This window comes from Ceratotherium simum, chromosome 35, assembly GCF_057802395.1.
Source record: "Ceratotherium simum simum isolate JZ-2026a chromosome 35, ASM5780239v1, whole genome shotgun sequence".
Taxonomy (NCBI): Eukaryota; Metazoa; Chordata; class Mammalia; order Perissodactyla; family Rhinocerotidae; genus Ceratotherium; species Ceratotherium simum.
The window spans coordinates 9,687,723-9,703,674 of record NC_141934.1 but is presented as its reverse complement, the minus strand read 5'-3'; the positions used below and the strand labels follow the sequence as shown (position 1 = coordinate 9,703,674).

The following is a 15,952-nucleotide window of genomic DNA, read 5'->3' as shown; positions in this document are numbered from 1 at the left end:
AAATTAAGGGGGGCCCTCAGATTCCCGTGTTTAGATTCTGTGGACAAGTGGTAGATCCCCTCTTCTCTGTGGTTGGTGTTGCCTTGTTGGGGAGGGGGCATTTGGGACTAAAGGTTTAGAGATTTTTCTACCAAGAGATGATCACATTTGTCCTGAGATGGTGTGTAAAGCTGGAACTTGCCGTTTTATCACTTATGGCAATGTTTCTCTTTCCATAGCTGTGGGCTTTATCTGGCCATCTCTCAGGTATGCCGAAAGATTTGACTAGCACTTAAAAAGGCAGTTCAGGAAATGCTATTTTCTATATTTCTTCTTTTCTCTGCTTTCCCCGTTGTTGAATAAGACAAAACTGCCAGGTTTTATGTTCCGCTGGGCAGCTGCTGCCGGTCTGATGTTTTTCTCTTCCTTTCCTCCTCCTCCTCCTCCTGTCCTCCTGCCCCCGGAGGCCCCCCCCATTCTTGCTCTACTCTGAGGGGAGCTGTACCTTTGTGGTTCTTCTGCAGCTGCTGGACTTTGATGGGGACATGCTTGCTGCCTCTGCACTTGCTTCCCGTAGCAACCGGTTCTTTGAAGATGACCTCTTGCTGTTTGCCTGTTGTCTCTCATGTTGGATTATAGATGAGAGATTTACCAGGCTGGGGGTAGGGGCCTGCTGTTCACACATTTCCTTTAGGGTTCCCAGCATCCCTCAGCCTGTGTTTTCTCTTTCCAGAATATGAGGTTTTTTTTTGGGGGGGAGCGGAATGTGGAGGGGATATTTGTGCTGAATCAAACAGTTTTAAGTGTGCAGGATTGCCCTAGTTGTGGGATAATTTGGAAATAGATGCTGCAGTGATTCTTTATTGAAGCTATTTGACTTACTTCTCATTTTTATTACGATGTGCTAACACACACTGGAGCGGGGAGGGCACCATTTGTTCCTCTCTGTGCTCCCCAAGTGTTTGTGTGTTGGCACTCAACTTGCTTCCTGATGTAATCTGAGCTCTGGGAATTGCCAAATTACCTAAGTCTCCACACATTTGAGCACTCCTCTTTTCCCCCAAAGCATCCGGGTTTTCTCTTTCTTTAAAGCAGCAGAATCCCATGATGTGTGGCCCCATCCTGCGCAGACTGCTCCTGATGTGCTATATGCAGCTGGTGTGTGGATTTCTCTTCAGCTTAGTGGACTTGTGCTGAACATGGTGGGACAAGGACAGAACAAGGGCGTTGTGGAACAGCAAGGATTCCAAAAGAACCGTGGATTAAAACAAAAACTAGCTATTTTTTTGTTATCCAAGTGGCAAGGGCTAAAATAATGTTAGCACACATTTTAGTAAAAAGGTACAAGAAAATAGATACTTTTATGCACTGCTGGTGGGAGTGTTGTTTGTAGCGGTATATGTATCAAGAGCCTTAAAAATATTCCTACCCTTTGACTCAACAGTTTTTCTTCTAGGAATTTATCCTAAAAAAAATAATCAGAGATGTGTATCAAGATTTTTATGTGAGGATGTTCACTAACATATTATTTATGATAGAAAATTGCCAACAATGAGAATATCTAACAATCGAGGCCTGGCTAAGTGATATTACTTTTGTTCATGTCATAGAGTACTGTGCAGACATTAAAATTATTTGAGAATATTTAATGTCAAGGGAAAATGCTCATAAGAGAAAAAAGAATGTAATGTAATATATAGTCCTAATTTTGTTTATTAAAAAAATTGTGTGGCATATATAGAAAAAAGACTGTAATGGAGTCCCCTCCCCAGTTTTTTCATTGGTAATGAGATTTTGGGGTACTTTAATTTTCTTCATATTCCAAGTCCTTCAGTGATTTTTATATTGCTTTTATAATCTGAGAAAGTTTTTTTTAATTGATTTCTCACCCCCCAAAAAGTACATTGAGAATATTTTCATTTAAAGTGAAGTCTTTTTTAATAGATAAACCAATAAAACACCTCTGTTCTTTGCTTTATTGTCATTGGAATGTGCTTGTGGAGTTTTTGTTGGTTTGTTTTTTATTTATTTTTTGTGAGGAAGATCAGCCCTGAGCTAACATCTGATGCCAATCCTCCTCTTTTTGCTGAGGAAGATTGGCCCTGGGCTAACATCTGTGCTCATCTTCCTCTACTTTATATGGGACGCCGCCACAGCATAGCTTGACACGCAGTGCATCAGTGCGCGCCCAGGATCTGAACCTGTGAACCCCAGGCCGCCCAAGTGGAGCACGCGCACTTAACCACTGTGCCACCGGGCTGGCCCTTGTTTTTTTTTTAAATAAATGCCACTATCATTCTTTATGTGAGAGAAATGGCTTTAAAAAGTTGGAGTTTTGTCCAAAAGGAAGTTATATCTCTTAGCAGGAACTCAATAAAATACCATCTTTTGTAATCATGCAATGATTCCTGACTTCAAAATGACTTACTAGTATGTGGGCAGTGGTCTTTGGGTCAGTTGTTTATAGCAAAGTTCAGGTGGACTGTCCATTTGCTAAAGGTGGATGAATGGCAGTGGGCTTTGGGAGCCCTTCTGTTTGTTGGTGATTGAAATCACTAGTTATGGAGCCTATCTTTATTAGAAAATGCTTGTGATTTGGGAAGAATGAGAACTGTTAGCAGATGATGGTTCTATGAGCAGATTGTCTAGGGGCATTGGAGTGGTGGAAGAGGGTTTTGGGGTCTGAAGGGTGGGTTTCATTTGTGTTTGGCAGTAGCAGGTGATGGCTGCTGAGGGTAGAAAGGTCTCTACTGTCTGTTGAGATGAACTTGACTATGAGATTGGTTGAGTTAGGGGATGAATAGCTATGAAATCATGGGCTGACAAGCCTTTTGCTTCCTCATCCCTCACTGTCACCAATTACTTGGGAAATCCATAAGGCTGGGAAGAAGATAAATATAGCAGTCTTTGCCTGGGAAGGCGTTGAGAGGCCAGTCCAGAATGCTGAAATGTGGGTAAAACTAGCTTCTGTTGGGTTCATCATGTGGGAGGGACTAGTGAAGTTAGGACTGGCTCTCTTGAGAGAGTTCAGTTTTTTAACACTCTCTTGGATTTTGAATTTTTTAAATAGATACATGTGGGAATCCACAGCTGTCTAGATAGAATTTTCTTTCATCTGGTACCCTGTTATCTACCATATATTACTGAATAATATTACATTGGATAGATACCACATTTTATTTATCCATTCATAAATTGATGCACATTTGGGTTGTTTCTGCTCTTTGGTTGTTACGAACAATGCTGCTGTGAGTATTCATGTAGAAGTTTTTGTGTGAACCTGTTTTCATTTCTCTTGGGTATATACCTATATTCAAGGTACATGGAATTATGGTTCACGTTTTGAGGGACTGCCAGACTGTTTTCCAAAGTGACTGCAGCATTTTACATTCTTATCAGGAGTGTATGAAGGCTCCAATTCTCCACATCCTCACCAAAACTTATCATCTGTCTTTTTGATTCTAGCCATCCTGGTAGATGTCAAGTAGTATCTCATTGTGGTTTTGATTTGGGTTTCCCTGATGGCTAATGATGCTAAACATCTTTCCATGTGCTTTTTGGCCATTTGTTTGTCTTCTTTGGAGAAATGTCTACTCAGATCCTTTGTCCATTTAAATTGAGTTATTCATCTTTTTATTATTGAATTGTAAGAGTTCTTATGCTCCAGAAGTATTAAGGCCCACAAAGAGATTTTCTTTATGTGGGTTATATCTGCCAGTATTTGCCTTGTGAGAAATTAAAAGAGAAACTTTAATTTTGAAATTAATTTTAAAATAGTAATAAGCCTATTACATGTTAACTAATATTTTTATGAAAAATGATATTTTGTTTTGGATAATAAAGTGAGAAGAGTGGCCTTGTTTTATATTTTTGTAAATCTCTTTAATATCTGGCTTAACAGAAGGCAGTTGGATTCTCACATGTCTTGTATCCAGTCTGTTGTGATATGCTTTGGCTGAAGTGTCTAAAGAAAATCTGGCCTTACACAGATATACAATTGGAAAAGGGAGGAGTATTTTATTAGCTTCTTAAGATAATTGTGGATATTCTTTGATACTATATCAAAACTTGACAAGAGGTAGTTTCTTAAAGGTGAGTAGTAATGTGGAACCTGGAACCATATTGATGAACTCTTCATACTCTCTTATGTTGAAATCCATTGGTCTCTCTTGCACTTTGAATGGATGTTTTACCAATGAAAGATTTTGTCTTATCATGCATCGGTCATTTAGAAAATACTGATTCACTGAGTCACGCAGCTCCTCCACATGCTGACACATTTCATTATACAATACTAAAAAATCACATTTCTATATCCTCGCCTGTCTTAATAGGAAAGTCTTTAAATATTGGGGTCTTTCAAGCTCTTGGTGGTAGATATAAATTTCCCCAAATTCTAATTTTGCTTGAAAGCTCAAGTTTTATCATTGGCAATGAATATTGTCAATTGTTTTCTTTGAAGTGACAGGCTCACTTCATTCATTTCTGAGAAAATGTCTGCCCTATGCCCATCTTTGTTACCATCCTTTGTCAGTTGTTCTTTTAGGTGAAAATGGTGTTTCATAACTAAGTGGCTAGTTTGGCTTGCAACTTACAATCGCACCAGTACTTTATCTTGAGTCATCCATCGTAGTTTGGTATGCCCCAGAAGTGCTTATGCATACTTCCCATTTTGTCACAAAGCGTATTAAAAAGCATGTACTTAGGAGCTAAGAGCTAATAAAATCTATAGTTTTGACTTGATCAGTATTCTTTGTCAATATTGTTTCAGCATTCCTAAGGAAACTTTTTTAATTGCAAATATGTAATAATCAAGAGTGAAGTTTGGTGCCACTGCCTTTGATGGATGTAACAGTTTCTCCCACCATTGCTTTACACCATCAGTGCAAATATCAGCACAGTGTAAAAGGCAGAATGTCATAGGATTATTACAAAAATAGTTTTGCCCTCACAGCTTCCCTGACAAAGTTTTAAGGATCTCCCCCCACCTACCCAGAGGCTTAGATGGACTTTGAGAACCTCTGGGCTAGATGGCATTTAATGGAAATTGGGATAAAATTGTTTTAAAGGCTCTTGACTCTCTGTTATCTGAGAATGTTAGCCCCAGCTTGCACGATGATAGCAATAATACATATATTTTGTGTATTATGCACCTTGTAGTTGCATCATTCTTTTTAGGCTTCAACAATATTGAAAATCACAAAGTAATCACCATTAAGATTCCTTTGAAAATAAAATCCTTTCTCATTTTCTTTTTCCTTTTCTTTTTTTTCTTCCAAGGAAAGGACCCTCTTTATCACCTGTCTTCCTTGAATGTGATGTTTCCTTTATTTCATGTTTTGGGTTTGAAAAGGCAATGGTCCTTTAGGGCCTTCCTCCATTATGTCTGTTTCTCAGGACTCTCCTTACTCTAAAAACCCTAGACTGGTGTCTAGTTCAAGCCTGGGCCAGTGGCTGGCAATGACGACCAGATCCCTGCCATGTAAATCCTTGCTGAATGGCATGAGACTCAAACTTAGCATTTCATAGAATTGTAAGGTGAGCCCCGTTTCCCAGCCAATTATGACTCGATCTAAAGCCACAGCCAGGCCATTAATGTATTTTGGGCCTTGTCCTCTTTTATATCTTGCCAAACTCTGAAAGTCTACTGTATAGCTACTGGCAACAGGCCTCTCTGCCAAAACAGTCCATGAATGTATCATTTTACACCTCATTTTTCCTTGTTTCTCCCTGTGATGGCACCTTGCCTGTGTTTCCCAGATCTTTCCACCCACTCAAAAAAAATTATTCATTTAACTTATTCCTGCACTGTGATACAGACTTTTGGCTTCTGTAGCTACTTATTGTGAAATAGATGCTAAAGAATGAAAATGCTAATATCTTCTTATAGGTCCTTCCTTCCTCAACCACCAGTGGTTCTCCTAAGGGCTGGCCCTCTTATGGGTTGAATTGTGTGCCCCCTAACCCTGAGTACCTGGGGGTCGGATTGTGACCTTATTTGAAAATAGGGTCTTTACAGAGCTAATCAAGTTAAAATGAGATCTTAGGGTGGGTCCTGATCAAATATGACTGGTGTCCTTATAAAATTGGGGAAACGTGGACACAGACACACATAGGGAGAACGCCATGTGAGGATGGGGGCTATGATAGGAGTGATGATTCTACAAACCAAGGAACCCCAAAGATTGCCAGCATCCACCAGAAGCTAGGGGAGAGGCATGGAACAGGTTCTCCCTCAGCCCTCAGACACCTTGATCTCTAACTAATAGTCTCCTGAACTGTGAGACAGTAAATTTCTGTTGTTTAAGCCACCCAGTTTGTGGTACTTTGTCACGGCAGCCCCAGGAAACTAACATTGGCCTCAAGGCTGACTGCTGTCTCTTATGGCCCTGTGGTTCTGTTATTCACCTTGGACCTTTGTTCTGCAGGTCATACCACAGATGGTCTCCCAGGGTGACTGTGCCCCCACCGTGTAAGGGTCCTGCTCGGAGCAATGCTCCATTAATGCTCACACCAATGAGGAATGCAAGGTTGAGAGAGGTGTCTTCTGGAAGGATGGATAGAGACGGTATCAGACCCAGAGGCAGGCAGCTCCGTGTATCTGCTTCCATCCCTTCTGTCCATTCCTCTTCCCCTGCGTTGATTAGAGATGTTGAAATCTGACTGGCCTCCACTTGCTCCCCTTTCCTGCGGAGCAAGGAGCGTTGAGCCAGCAAGGGTATATTTGGCTTTATTTTCTCCAAGTGCTTTCTCCATGGGACCCTCCTGTGGGTTCCCAGCTGACCGCCTATTTGCACCACACAGCTGGGAGAGGTGGCCAAGAAAAGCGGGCTGCTGGAATGCTCAGGGCCCCGAAACATTACCCTTCGTGGTAGTTTGGTTCTTGCCAGTTTGTCCTTGTAAAACTTTTATGAAGATATTGTTGTACTTGCATTGGAGGTTGAAAATTGCTGTTAACTTTGCTAAGACCCGTGTCCCCCAGGAATGTGGGACGCTAAGGAAATGCCTCTGGCCCTCCCTTCTGGATGGGTGCTCCGCTGCAGCAGCTGCCTGCGCGGAAAGTTGAGCTGGATGGATGGATTAGGGACATCAGCTAGGCCTTTGTTTAAAAATATTTAAAATATGTTTGAACCTCCCTTTATCAACAAAGAACAGTTCCTTTCAGCAGAGAGAAGTTCTTCATTTCTATGTTTTTTTACGATTTTATTTGGTTCTTTTGTATATTCGCAACTTCAGAAAAGTGTTCCCATTCACATTTTGAAAAGTACAAAAGGCGCTGCATAGTTACGTTCTATTTCGCTTAAGGGAAAAGAGCAGTTTACTTCTACTAGGAACATAATGTTTATGAAGATAATCTTCTCTGGCTTGAGTTAATTTTTTCTGGTGCCGAGCTTTGATGATTAAAAAGAAAAAAAGAACATGTTTGAGAATGTGCATATTTAACACTTCTTTGGAATTAGGAGTTAATGGAGGTATATTAGTAATAAGAATAAGCTTTGGAAGTTATGAAGAAATAAAAATAAAAGAGATTCCTATGTCAAGATCTGCTGTTCTCAGAACCGGAAGGAGTATTAACTCACTCCAAGTCCTTGACTATTAGGTATTTTGAGTTAAATGTCAGAAAAAGGTAGCATTTTCCTAAAATAAGATCTGAGTTTTTCCTTGGCTTCTTCCGTGTGGTCACAGTTTTGTGTATCAGGTTTCTGCTTAACTTCAGATCTTCTTTGGGCATTTGCCCAGTGTTATTAGAAACCTGAGATACTTCCCTACATACATGCAGGAAGGGCCAGCATGTTGCACAACTCCAGGGGCCCCATTCATCTTAGAGTACGAGGATTAGACCAGGGTATGAAGGATGCCGGCCAGAGCTGGGCCTTGTGTGGCCCTGCATGCAGATGCTAACAGGAAAGGCGTGGGTGGAGGTCCCTGCTTCTTCAGTCGATTAATACATATTATTTTTAGAAATGAACTCTAGCCATAACTCTTGATATTCTGTGTCCTTAAACCAAATTGTCCATCTTGAGGAGTATTTGGTCAACTGTGGGTTATGGCTTTGCCTTTTAACCACTAGCTCAGCAACAGCTTGACAGGGGTGAGGCCACAGCCTGTGAAAGATCAATCTGGAGAATTATTAGTTGTCTTTTAAGGTTGCTTTAAAATGCCTTGAGGGCCAACCCTGAAGTTTAGGAAAAGAGTGTGCTTGTATTTCTCTGTTTTATACCTTTCTCCTACAAATTTTCGTGTCCTTCTGTTGGTTCTGGAGGCTGCCATCTGAGTGAGGAAGATGAAGGGGGCTTTAGATAAACATTCGAGAATATTTCAAAAGGTTCAGGGCCTTGGATTGAGGTTAGTGATGTGCCACTGATGACCGAAGTTCCACTATATCCTGAAAGGATATTTCTCTCCAGCCAGTCACGTGTCAGTCGTTAATCAGACATTTAACAAATGATACTTACCTCTATTAGGTTGAATTCCATGAACTTGCCATTTTTGTAGGTCAGAAATGGTTGAATATTGGGAATTTCCCATGGCCCTACCCGGAGGTCTCTGGAGAGGCTTCAGAAGGGCAGGGAGCTGGAGACCTGCATGACTTGTGCTGGGCTGGGATTCTCACCTCTGTACTTACTTGTTTGTGACTTGGGCAGGTCACCCACCCTCATCATACTGCAGTTTACTGCTCTGGAAATGAGGATAATGTAGTACCATGTTGTAGGGTTTTTTTTGTGTGTGAGGAAGATCAGCCCTGAGCTAACATCCATGCCAGTCCTCCTCTTTTTGCTGAGGAAGACTGGCTCTGAGCTAACATCTATTGCCAATCCTCCTCCTTTTTTTCGCTTTTTCTCCCCAAAGCCCCAGTAGACAGTTGTATGTCATAGTTGCACATCCTTCTAGTTGCTGTATGTGGGACGCGGCCTCAGCATGGCCGGAGAAGCGGTGTGTGGGTGTGCGCCCGGGATCCGAACCCGGGCCGCCAGTAACGGAGCGTGCACACTTAACTACTAAGCCACGGGGCCGGCCCCTGTAGGGTTGTTTTAAAGATTAAATATGTGCAGTTGTGTAAAGCACCTAGAGCAGGGCCTGGCACACAGCTTACTCTATGCGTTGTTACATTATTTGGTCATTCTTATGACACCTCTGCAATTTCTGCCATATCTGTGTGCCACCTTTTTAGTCATTTATTTCATATTTTTCTTTAAAGTGACTACAATTCTAAAAACTAAAGGAACTTATTTTGTTGATTCTTAGTTGCTTTTCTTTTTTTGTATCTTATCATCTCTGACACTGGAATGTCTTAAAATCCATGGCATGTCCTGGTTTAATTGTTTTCTTGTCCACTAAAAGATGTTATGGTTGATGGCGTCTTAGATTTGATGAAAAATGGTATTTTTTAAAGGAAATTTTATCAAGAATTTGTGCTGGTTATCTTTTCTAGTTCATGCTAAAGTGAATAAATGTCTTTGTTTTAAAAAGCCCGCCTGTGTACCACCCAGAATCCTCTGTGGATTGGCAGTGGCTCATGGCCTGCGTTTTGGGAAACACCAAGTACCATGAATAGTTTTCAGGTCATGTTTTGTGGAGCAGCTTGGAGGCTTCTGCCAGGAGCAAGGAGGCAAAAGGAGTAGCTTTGGAGCCTCTTCACCCAGCACAGCCCTGCTTTTATCTGTCTCACGTATTGGAGTTTCACTTAAGGGTTGGTTTATCGATAGGACTTCCACTACTAAACATGGTTTGAAAACCAACAGTGAGCCATCATTTGCCACACTAGCAGCCTGACAAGGTCCCACAGACTGGGCAGGATGGGGGTGCAAAGGATTCTCTCTGTCGCTAGGGCTGAAAGAGCACATTGGCCAGGGCTCTGTCCACTGCTGGTGCATACTGAGTACCACAGAGAAGGTTAGAGACAGGAATGTCTGGCCTGGCAAACGTTGGCTTCAAGGAGGGCATTTGTGCTTTGCTGGCTGCTTTCTGGGATGGAAGTGGGCTGGTAAAGTGACGTGTGAGGCCTACCCTAACATAGAAGGGATTGGACAGGAATGCGGTACAGAGAAAGGGAGAGGTGATGGGTAGTTCCTACTAAGACCTGTAGATCTTCTGTTAGATGAAAGTGTCTGGTGGCATTTTTTAGGTTTTCCGAGCAGCCTTTAATTTTTGTTTCCTTGATTTTTTTTAGCAGCAGCTTCTTGCATTGGGTGAAACCAGAGCTTCCCGGAAACAGAGAGACCTCCTGACTCTTCTTCCCTTCTCTTTTCCGGGGCTGGTATTTTCTGTGTAACTGAGAGGGCAGCATGGAGAATTTGAGGAAGCTGGTTTTGCCTTTTCTCCAGCAGGAAGCGAGGCTTGTCTACAAAGCAAAAAGTCTGTCTTTCAGTCCTTTAAAGTCACTTGGTCTGACAGGGGCTCTTTCCCCGCTAGCTTCTTGAACCTAGAGCTGAGCAAAAAATTACTTAATTGTCCAAAGTAGTATATGAGGTTAGTGTGGAGGACTTCGTGCATTCCTGCTTTAACTTTATCTGTGAGAGAGCTGAGAACTGAGCGAGGCGTTCCTGCTTCTTGAGACTTCCCTGGGCATCACACTGCATCCTGTAGAGGAGGAGGGGCTTCATCACTTCAGGCCTGGGGTATAAATAGTCCCAGAGGGCTTTGGAATCAGACTGGGTCAGTTCTGTAGGAAAAATAAGGCCTAATTGCCATGACCCCTTTCCACCCCAACATGTTTTTAGCCATAGGGGTCTTAGCAGCCAAAGTAGGGTCCAGGGGCACCAGGAGCCTCGACTGGCTATTTCCCCCTCCCAGCACATCTTGATTTGTTGAGAAGGTACATTTGAATTAGGTCTAGAGAAGGTAATATTGTGTAGAACACAGGGCTTTTTGTTCAAGGCTGTCTGCATTAGGAAGTAGAATTATAGAGCAGTGTAGATTTACATGGAGCATCTTTGGGTTTATTACAACCCCAGGCTTTATGGTTTGGAGCCAGGACAGTGCTTTCCAAATTCTTTCTTCGTCGAGGGGCTTTGCAGTCCTGAGATTTTGCTTTGGTGGCACTGGTTACAAGATAAGATTCACAGTTAGAAAATTCCAAGCTAAGGATTATCATCTGGAGCCATTCCACAGTGGGATCCTTGATCTGACTCTTCACTGTGTCACTCACAGCACCTGTCACAGGGCGTGCTACCCAGATGGTGCTCAGTAAATTTATTGAACAAGTTTATAAACTTACAAGTTGCTTTCAGTTTGGATAATAATGCTCACTCTTTCTGAGACTTTGTCCATTACACTGCATCCCCTGAGATCGTATCATGTTTAGAGGTGGGAAACAGATGTTTGTTGTGCTCACTTTGGGAGTATGGATAACTTTGGGGGTGGGGGAGTCAAAAAGTATGCTTTGAAAAGCAAATGACTCTTCTGTCCACTTATTAATAAGAGCTGAGGTTACAATTCATTGGAATGAGTTTTGTTTTTGCTGAAAAGTAGTAACCAGTTGATCTATCAACAACTATTTGAGTGCCTACTAGGCAAGCAATAAATCAGTGATTGATAGATTTGGAGATGGATAAAACAATTGATTTAACTTTTGTTTCTCTCAAATCCAGAGAGTGATTAAAAAGTCATTTATTTTTCCTATTGGGAAAGGTATATGACGGTGATTAAGAGCAATGATTAGGAGCATGGTGGGGGGAGGGAGGACAGAGTGGCTGGTTTGAACTTGGGTCCAGCTGACTTTATGTTTCTTTGGGTATGTCACTTCCTGAGCCCAGGCTCCTCTTCATGGCACAGGGGCAGTAATCTCTCTTTCCTGCCCACCTCATAGGGAGGAGGTGATGTAACCTGTGTTATGAATTGTAAGGATTGCACACCCTGAAGTGGTTGTCAGTGATGGGGGCGAGAATCTAAGAGTGGCCCTCAGGGGGTGCAGAGGACACCAGGAGCCTCAGGCCTGTGACTGGTTGCATTTGGTTCTCCTACCCTCCTTGGGTACCAATTCACCCACTGTCCTTTGTTAGACGTATTTCCCAGTTTAGCTTCTCTCTGAGCTCAAGAACAACAAGTTACTGTGTTCAAAGCTGAATGAATTGCATCTGGTACATTTTGTCCTTGCATCTTGTGGCAAGGACTAAAAGGTATTCTGGGAGCTTGCCAAAGTGAGCAGTGGCTTCATCACCAGATGAGAACACAGTCACTTAGGAAGGCCAAAGCCCTGGAGAAGAGCACTCTTTCTGGTCCAGAATTTCTCACTGATCCCAAGCGCTTGTGAAAGTGATCTTTTGCTTATTCACTCTCCCATCCTTCCGAAGGGAAGGCTGAGTTGCTTCTGAAGTTTGTTTTGTAACCACTGGGGTGAGAATTCTGGTTTATTGAAAAATTGGAATTCAGAAACAAGCAAATACAGGCTGGTCTTTTTGAAGGAAGAAGGAAGCTCAACTTACAGGAGCTTCTGGCCCCACAGTTCCACGGCTCCCCAGTGGAAAGTGACCCCTTAGCTGTGGAAACCAGGCAGGTGGATGGATGCTTTGCCTTCTGACTGCCATTGTCACACCCCTTAGCTGCTGCCTCCTCTCCCTCTCCTGGAGGAGTAGTGCAGTTCAGCATGGAGATAAATTTCTGGCCTGAGTAGACCTCTTTCAAATAAGATTATGCTCTTCTATGGCTAAGACGTTATTCATTCGCCAAGGTGTATGCTTGCATCTAGAAGTGATAGCATCTTATTACCGTAATAATATTAGAATCATATGGAAGTGCCATTTTTATAAATATAAAATTGGCACATAGTGGCCATTTCATACCGTTCTTCCCACCACTTCTTGAGATTTTTATGATTTCTGTCATATAGTCAATCTCAGATAGAAAATGGGAAGCCTACTTGAGTATGTTCCTTATCTATACTTGACCTGTTTTCTTTGGTCTAGGCAAGTAATTTTCAAAGTGTTCTCAGAGGCTCACCTTCATCAGAATCATCTGGAAAGCATGTTAAAAACCCAAAATCTGTGTCCTAGTTCCAGAGATTCTGATTGGGGTTGTGTGTGTGGCTGGACTGTGCATTTTTTCTTTGTTTACATTTTTTTCCTTGAGCTAAAATTCACATGGAGTGAAATGTACAAATCTTAAGTATACTATGGCATGACTTTTGACAAATGTGACCTCTTGTGTAACCCAACCTTTATCTTTTCTGTCAAGATAAAGGACAATGTGACCATCATCCCAGAAAGTTCTCTTGTGCCCCTTTACAGTCAGTCCCCACTGGACTGCATTTTTAGTGATGCCCAGGGCTTCTTATTAATAGTGGCTGAAGCCAGAGAGCCACTGTTAATTAATGAACAACAGCACAGCTTGGAAGTTTGATCTGGCAGGAAAGGTCGGGGACCAAGGTTGCCATGCTGAATTCAAGGTTCTTGAATTCTGTAGATCTTGGATCCTATTGATAGGGACTATATTTAAAAAGGATATTTTGGCAAATTAGTTAGAAGGAAATTGCAGCGGGTTCACCTTTGGGCCTGCCTTGCTGCTGCCTTCCCAAATCAGGGTATTTTCAGTTCTAGGTGTTGAGCCTACATTGTTGTTCAGAGTTTTAGCTCGTTCAGGCTGCTATAACAAAATACCACAGACTGGTGGCTTATAAACAACAGATATTTATTTCTCACAGTTTTGGAGGCTGGAAGTCTGAGATCAGGGTGTCAGCATGGTCGGGTGCGGGCCCTCTTCTGGGTCGCAGACTTCTTGTTATATCCTTGTGTTGCAGAAGAGGCTAGGGAGTTCTGTGGAGCCTCTTTTATAGGGCATGAATCCCATTCATGACGGGTCCACTCTTGTGACTTAAGCACCTGTCAGAGGCCCCAGCTACTAATACTGTCACCTTTGGTGGTAAGGATTTCAACATATGAATCCTAGGGGAACACAACCATTGAGACCATAGCAGAGCCTTCGCCTGCCAGGCTGTTGCTTGCTCTTATCTTATCCCCCCTTGTAGGGGTCCCTGCAATTCCATGGTTAGGGGTTCCCAGCTGCTTACTTTTCTATGGCTGTTCCCAGTCACTCAAAGTGTGTAAGACTGCACCATCCTTGACTTCTGCCTGGTGACTCACTTGAGTACCTGTCTCCCTTTATGATGTTACTGTTTATTTTTCGTAATGTAAAGGTTTGTCATTTGACACACGTTATTTCATTTGATCCAGAGCTGGTGGTTGACACAGACATACCCTTCACCCCCCATTGGAGAGAGAATGCACATGCGATAGCTGAACTTAAAAGAATCAAAACATGATAGATGGTCAGAGGCAGGAACAGTGATAGTGAGTTGAAGGGTTCTGGAAAGATCACATGGAGGCAATGGCTAGAGCTGGACCATGAAGAATGGGCGGGGCCAGAGAATGGGGCATAAGGACCTGCAAGTGACCTAGGTGAGTTTATGATGACATCTTGCTTTTAAGTAGCATTTGATACTCTTTAGCATTATTTACCTTCCCTTTCCTTTCTAACAACTCTGTGAATTAGATGGGGCAGGTGGTTAAATCCTGTTTATTGTTGAGAAGTTGAGGTGCAGAGAGAAAAAGTGATTTGCCCAAGACTACGCAGTGAAATTAGTGGCAGCCTGCACTTCTGACCCTTGCTATCTTGAATTTCCTGTGTCACCTGACCACCTGCTGGTCTTCAACCCACCCTCCTACCCCAGAACACCTTCATTGCTGGTTTCCTGCAGTGTTTTGTTTTGTTCTGTACTACGTGGTGCTACTAAAACAAAATCTTAAAAAAAAAAATCGTTTCCTCTGTAGCCCATAGCATCAAACACATTTATTTATCTTCTGGAGTCAAGCTGGTCCTGACTTTAATTTGATACTTTTAAGATAACTTGAGGAGGACAGAGTAAGAGTATGTTTGGGCTCTTTTTCTTTCTTGAGATTGTAGAGAAGTATTAGATTTCAGAGTCTAAATTTAACATAGTAGTCACTAGCCAGATGTGGGTACTTAAATTTAAATTACAGTTATGTGCCGCATAACAGCGTTTCGGTCAATGACAGACTGCACATACAATGGTGGCCCTATAGGATTAGTATCATATAGCCTAGATGTATAGTAGGCTATACCATCTAGGGTTGTGTAAGTTCACTCTGTAATGTTCACACCATGACGAAATTGCCTAATAACACATTTCTCAGAAGGTGTCCTCATTGTTAAGTGACGCATGACTGTGGTTATAATGAAGTAAAACTTAAAATTCAATTCCCCAGTTTCATAGCCACATGTGGCTCATGGCTCCTACATTGTCAGTGCAGAAATAGAACATCACCATCATTGCAGAAGGTTCTATTGGACAGCACTGGTCCAAAGGTGCTGTCTCAACTGAGTGACTTCTCCATAACCTCTGTTCCTCCGTAACTTCTAACTTCTCCATAACCTCCGACCTTGCAAGGTGGGCTTGGAGTGCAGAGGAGTGCAATGAAGTTGTCTGTGGTACTGACACATGTCTCAGGCCATGTTCTCTGATTCATCTTCCTAAAAGACACAAGCAGTCATTTGTTTTTTCACGGAGAGGGACAACCTCTGACTTTAGCTGTTGGACTGACTCTTGTACAGGTGCTACTGTGGTTGTGTAGCATGCCACGATAGAAGCAGAACCAGTGTGTTATCATTTGTCCTATAGTTATATGTGGCATGCTACACATGCCCTTAGTGGCACATTCTTACACGGTCGTGTGTGGCTGGATCACCGTATAAGAGTGAAGGTATGTGCCTGTATGTGGGGAGGCACAGTTGGGGAGGACAGCTGCAGCCAGAAGAGCTCCTGTACAAAGGAATGAGCTGCCATGTTGCTGCCTCCGCTCTTAAGAATGTTCTTTGTTGTGGTTGCTGGTCTCTGACTGGAATTTGATGTGTACATTCTTTGAGTTTGCAAGAATAAAACCCTGAATGCAGAGTTACAGGTGAGGGACTGCTCTTAGTTCAGATGCATCGAGGCAAGTCGTTTTATGCACAGTGGTTT

The 15,952-nt window shown here is 42.4% G+C and overlaps 1 protein-coding gene across 3 annotated transcripts in view; it reads left to right on the top strand.

Moving 5' to 3' along the window:
• The window catches only part of ZNRF3 (zinc and ring finger 3), a 148,646-nt gene that overhangs the window by 49,119 nt on the left and 83,575 nt on the right, over window positions 1-15,952 (top strand). The gene's annotated exons all lie outside the window — the stretch shown is intronic.